The sequence below is a fragment of the Astyanax mexicanus genome, chromosome 19 (genome assembly GCF_023375975.1).
Source record: "Astyanax mexicanus isolate ESR-SI-001 chromosome 19, AstMex3_surface, whole genome shotgun sequence".
Taxonomy (NCBI): Eukaryota; Metazoa; Chordata; class Actinopteri; order Characiformes; family Acestrorhamphidae; genus Astyanax; species Astyanax mexicanus.
In genome coordinates, this window is record NC_064426.1 from 1,216,501 (window position 1) to 1,222,500 (window position 6,000).

A 6,000-nucleotide genomic window follows, 5' to 3' on the forward strand; every position below is an offset into this window, starting at 1 on the left:
AAATTGTGTACTGCAGAAACTGAGACACCCCCAGCATTAGTGTACTGGTGCAGATATTCCATCAGAAATATTCATTATTCACACACACACACACACACACACGCCCACGTGCATGCAGTGTGCAGCTGCAGTCTGTAGGGACCTGCTGCTGCTGCTACCACTGACACACACACACACACACAGTCAGCCTTATACATATTTTAACCTGCAATTCCTGAGGTGTATGTTAGGTGGCAGTATAGATTGAACTAACAACTATTGATAAATATTAATTTATCTTTATACTTACAACTCTGGAAAAAAATAAGAGAGCACTTAAAAATGATGAGTTTCTTTGATTTTACCAAATTGAAAACTTCTGGAATATAATCAAGAGGAAGATGGATGATCACAAACCATCAAACCACCAAACTGAACTGCTTGAATTTTTGCACCAGGAGTAAAGCAGCATAAAGTTATCCAAAAGCAGTGTGTAAGACTGGTGGAGGAGAACATGATGCCAAGATGCATGAAAAAACTGTGATTAAAAACCATCAGGATTATTCCACCAAATATTGATTATTTCTGAACTCTTAAAACTTTATAAATATGAACTTGTTTTCTTTGTATTATTTGAGGTCTGAAAGCTCTGCATCTTTTTTGTTATTTCAGTCATTTCTCATTTTCTGTAAATAAATGCTCTAAATGAGAATATTTTTATTTGGAATTTGGGAGAAATGTTGTCTGTAGTTTATAGAATAAAACAACAATGTTCATTTTACTCAAACATAAACCTATAAATAGCAAAATCAGAGAAACTGATTCAGAAACTGTAGCGCTCTCTTATTATATGCATCTGCCTCATATCCATCTAAAAAATGCATTACAACACACTATAAACCACCTGGGATACCATGCCAACCACTTAGCAACCACCTGCTACACCCCGGCATGCACCTAGGAACATATTACAACATTAGAAACACTTTAGCTACAACACTACAATATCTTATAAACCACCTGATATACCACAACAACCACAAGAACTGATTATTCACTGATTATTCAGAAACTGAAGTGCTCTCTTCATTTTTTAATGTAATACCAGGTGTGAACGGGTTTGTTCTGTTTAATTTTGGTTTAATTTGATGTTTTATCTGTTTAATTATGGAGGAACTGTGTGTGGTTGGTGGAGTCGCTCTGTACGCTGTGCTTCTCATCACTTATTCTCAGATGAAAGAAAGAAGATCTAAAAGTTTTGAGAGAGAAAGAGAGAGAGAGAGCCTGTCTGTGACTGTCCCTCTGCATTACTGGAGAACATCACAGGAACACGGCACACACACACACACACACACACACACACACACACACTTGTATACAATATGAATGAGTGTTGGATCTCGGAGGGATGAGGGGTCCACGGGTCGATGAAGTCACAGCTCTATTTTTGGAGCACTCAGCGTTTCTCTCTCAGTGTGTGTGTGTGTGTGTATTTGTGTATTTGTGTATATGTGTGTGTGTGTGTGTGTGTGTGTGTGTGTATGTGTGTGTGTGTGTGTGTGTGTGTGTGTGTGCACGTGGCTTTGTGGCGATGAAGTCATACGTCTATATCTGGAGCACTCAGCAACGCTAAACCCCCCAAAACCTTCATCTTTATCTCTCTCTCTTTTTTTCTCTCTCTCTCTCTCTCTCTTTCTCTCTCTCTCTCTCTCTCTCTCTCATCCATGGCTCACCTACATTCTGCAGAGAGAGAGTAAAAATAGAGGGAGAGAGACAGAGGAACAATGGTAGAAAAAGAGAGATTGTGGGTAAAGTGAGAGTCAGAAAGAGGGGATGAGAGATAAGAGTAGAAGAAACAGAAAAAAACAAAAAAGTGAGAGAGAATAAAAGGCAGAGTGAGGACGAGAGAAGAGAGGGATAAACACAGGGGGGTGGTAGAACAAGGCGAGAGATAGAGAGAGAGATAGAGAGAGAGATAGAGAGTGAGAAAACGGGAATAAGGGTGGAGTTGGGGAGAGTGGGCTAAAGAGAGGTGATAGAAGGCAGACGAGAGGAAAAAAGAGGGAAAGAAACAGATTAACGGTGTAAAGAGAGAGAAATATAAGGCAGAGAAACAGAGAGAGAGTGATATAAGGTGGAGAAGAAAGAGGTAGAGCGAAATGTAAAACAAAGAGGAGGAGAGAGAGAAGGCAGAAAAGAGAGAAAGTGAGGAAAATGGTGAGAGAGATGTGATAGAGGGCAGAGAAGAGAAGAAAGAGTGAAAGAAGCACATTAGGAGAGAGATAGAAGGAGAGAGATAGAGAAAAAAGAGAAAGACGGGATCAGGGGATGAGGTAGAATAGAGAGAAAGAGAGAGGGATAAAAGGTGGAGAAGACTGAGGGAGAGAGAAATGTGAAACTGATGTGAAATGAAGAGTTAAAGAGAGGTGGAGAGAGAGAGATGTGAAACTGAATGAGAGAGCGTAAGAGAGAGAGAGAGAGAGAGAGGGAGGGAAGAACGAGGTGAGGCAGAGCGGGGAGGGACAGGGAGGAGAGAGAGAAAGAGTGAGAGAGGGACGGAGGGATCGAGGGAGTGGAGGAACGCTGGAAAGGCTTTGAGGGAGGAGAGAGGAAGGAGAAACAGGAGGAGAAGAGAGAAGGGGAAGAGGTGACAGAAAAGAGGAGAAAAGCGCAGTGTGTGTGTGAGAGAGTGTGTGACGGAGTGTGTGTGTGTGTGTGTGTGACGGAGTGTGTGACGGAGTGTGTGACGGAGTGTGTGAGGGAGTGTGTGTGTGTGAGAGTGTGTGACGGAGTGTGTGAGGGAGTGTGTGTGTGTGTGAGGGAGCGCCGGTCGCTGCAGCGATGAGAGTAACGACCCGGAGAGAAGATGTCTGAGTCTGTGAGTACACACTCCTCCATCTGCATCCCTCCATCCACACCCACTCCTCCACCTCTCTCTTTCTCTCTCTCTCTCTCTCTCTCTCTTTTATATTCTGCCTCTTTGTCTCTCTTTTCTGCTCATCCCTCTGTTTTTTCTACAAGTTGCTTCTGCTCTGCTGCTTTGCTGTTTATATTTGTGTGGATGTGTTTATATGTTTGTGTGTGTTTATATATATGTTTGTGTGTTTATGTGTGTGTGTGTGTGTGTGTGAAACAGAGAGATAGAGCAGGTGGACGAGTGCAGATCCTGTTTTATCTGCTCTGCTGCAGACTTATGCATTAGTGGGGATTGAATGAGTGTGTGTGTGTGTGTGTGTGTGTGTGTGTGGAATGGGGGAAGGAAGGACAAGTATGAAAGATGTGCTGGAACTCTCCGGATCTGTTGGGAAAAGGGGGCACGGGGAGTGGGATGTGTGTGTGAGTGTGTGTGTGTGTGTGTGTGTGTGTGTGTGTGTGTGTGTGTGTGTGAGAGAGTGTGTGTGTGTGTGTGAGAGAGTGTGTGTGTGTGTGCTGCAGGTTGTTAACGAAAAGGGGGAGCAGGTGGGCTCTCTGTGGAAAAGTGTGTGTGTGTGTGTTGAGAGAAAGATAAAGTGTGGGATAGAGAGAGAGAGAGAGAGAGAGAGAGAGAGTAAATGATGGATTGAGAGCAGAGAGAGGAGGAGAAAAGGATCATTTATCTCCCTCTATCCCCCCGTCTGTCTCTGTGCAGATCTCAGGATTCTCTCACACATTTCTGTGTGGATTTGATTGTATTGAAGCGTTATGTGAATATAATGATGATATTGATTGATGATATATTACAGTATACAAGTTTATTAATAAGTTTATTGGGGGGTAAATCTGTTCTGTAACTGAAAGGAGGATCTAGTACCTGTTGGTTCCTCTATGCTGGATATAAGATGAGATTGAGAGGGTTGGGTTTGGAGGTTCTACAGGTTCTGTATGGATCCTGCAGCACATTTACCCACAGATGTTGCTACAGCTGGGTCTGTAGATCCTGTAGCTCTACACTCGTAGGTTGAAGCTGAAGCTGAGCCCCAGCTGCTCCATAAATGCTGGATTGGTGATAAATCTGGAGAGCTGCAGGACGAGGAAGTGCTGCAATCTGGTGGAGACTGTGTTCCTGGGAAACCCTTGCTGTGTGTGGGTAAACATTATCCTGCTGAAAAATGAAAGTTCTGCAGGAGAGAAAGCAGCAACACATGGATCTGCAGGATGCTGGATTGGTGATAAATCATACTTTCGTTGAGGAAACTCTAAAAGGGACTAAAATTACCGGAGGAGCAGCGAGTTCAGAGAAAAACAGTAGACAATTCAGCCTGTAATTTTCTCAGAGGACGTCTGAGAAATAAAACACGTACATGATCGTTCTGGACGGGAGTAAAATCACAGAGAAAATGACCCCAGAACCCCCTGAGAAACTTACCTTTCCGGATAGGGCTTTACTCTGTGTTTCTCTGTGTTTCTCTATATGTATCTCTGTGTGTTATTTTGTGTTTCTCTTAGTTTCTCTGTGTTTCTCTGTGTTATTTTGTGTTTCTCTGTGTTTCTCTGTGTTTCTCTGTGTTATTTTGTGTTTCTCTGTGTTATTTTGTGTTTCTCTGTGTTTCTCTGTGTTTCTCTGTGTTATTTTGTGTTTCTCTGTGTTTCTCTGTTTCTCTGTGTTATTTTGTGTTTCTCCGTGTTATTTTGTGTTTCTCTGTGTTATTTTGTGTTTCTCTGTGTTTCTCTGTGTTTCTCTGTGTTTCTCTGTGTTATTTTGTGTTTCTCTGTGTTTCTCTGTGTTATTTTGTGTTTCTCTGTGTTTCTCTGTGTTTCTCTGTGTTATTTTGTGTTTCTCTGTGTTTCTCTGTGTTATTTTGTGTTTCTCTGTGTTTCTCTGTGTTTCTCTGTTGACAGTTTTGGGTTTTTCTTGGTGAAACAAGATCCGCCTGTTTGCCTGCTGAGGGGGTTTCACACTTTTGAGAGCATAAAATCAGCTCTGAGCTCCAAAACACTCTACAGAAAGCTTGTGTGTGTGTGTGTGTGTGTGTTCACGCATCTCTGAGTGCTGTTGTTGTGACTGCGGCTGTGTAACTCGCTGTGTAAAAGCCAAAAAATGACCACCAGGATTTATATAGTGCGGTCAGTTTACCTGGAGCTATCATACACACACACACACACACACACACACACACACACACACACACACACACACACACACAAACACACTGATATACCATATCATTTCTCAGCATGTGCTTATATGAGTTTATCTGACTGTCACTGTGAGTGTGTGTGTGTGTGTGTGTGTGCGTGTGTGTGGTTCAGGAAGACAGAATGGGTTCACCAAGAGGGCCTGACTTCTAAAAGCGCTCTCTCTCTCTCTCTCTCTCTCTCTCTTTCTCTCTATTCCTCTCGTTCTCTCTCTCTCTCTCTCTCAGATGCATGCTCGCGTGTAGCTCATGATTTAATGTGTCAGACGTGCTCACTTCAAACACATGAAATAGTAATAGACAGAGAGAGAGAGGGAGAGAGAGGGGGATGAGGGATGCTAAATATGGTGAAGAGAGGAAGGAGGGATCATGTAAAGGCAGTAAAGAGAGAGTGGAGATGATAGGTTGTGTTTAGTGGCTGAGTTTAACTGTGAAACACTCTCAGTCTGATATTTTTCATTCTGATTGGAACATTTTTGTGTGTAATATTGAAATCTGATCAGATTTTTAAAAATTTGTACGATTCATCAATCCAACTCGATGGTCACAGAGAAGAAGGGAACATGGAGGACAGACGTCCTCTGAGAAAATTACAGGCTGAATTATCTACTGTTTTTCTCTGAACTCCGTGCTCCTCCGATAATTTTAGTCCCGTCCGGACGCACATCTCTGAGTTTCGTCTCCTCGCCTTTAATCAAATAAAATAAAATAGCTATTTGTCCACTGCCGCGCACCGTACTTACACTTTGGACGTGCCACAACACAACAGCGAGTGGAAAAGGAGGAGCTACTGAACGTGATGATGTCATGTGACTGAGAAAAAACTGACTGATAGTGAGTAGAGAAAAGGGAGAGAGACAAAAAGGGATGAACTAGAGTGAGAATAAGAGAGATGCTGATAGGGTAG

General features: G+C 42.6%; 2 protein-coding genes and 1 long non-coding RNA gene across 5 annotated transcripts in view; 2 read left to right on the forward strand and 1 right to left on the reverse strand.

Moving 5' to 3' along the window:
* Window positions 1–6,000, reverse strand: part of ube2ka (ubiquitin-conjugating enzyme E2Ka (UBC1 homolog, yeast)) — a 315,406-nt gene that overhangs the window by 227,969 nt on the left and 81,437 nt on the right. Inside the window, exon 8 of one of the 2 annotated variants that reach the window (XR_007427163.1) lies at window positions 385–773. The exons of the other annotated variant lie outside the window; for it this stretch is intronic. The gene's annotated coding sequence lies outside the window, so the exon portion shown is untranslated. Of the gene's footprint in view, window positions 1–384; window positions 774–6,000 lie in introns of those variants that run through there. 2 annotated transcript variants of the gene reach the window in all.
* Window positions 1–6,000, forward strand: part of LOC125784384 (uncharacterized) — a 240,373-nt gene that overhangs the window by 213,005 nt on the left and 21,368 nt on the right. The window lies entirely within an intron of this gene.
* LOC103027351 (amyloid beta precursor protein binding family B member 2) overlaps window positions 1–6,000 on the forward strand; it is a 38,709-nt gene that overhangs the window by 12,158 nt on the left and 20,551 nt on the right. The window lies entirely within an intron of this gene.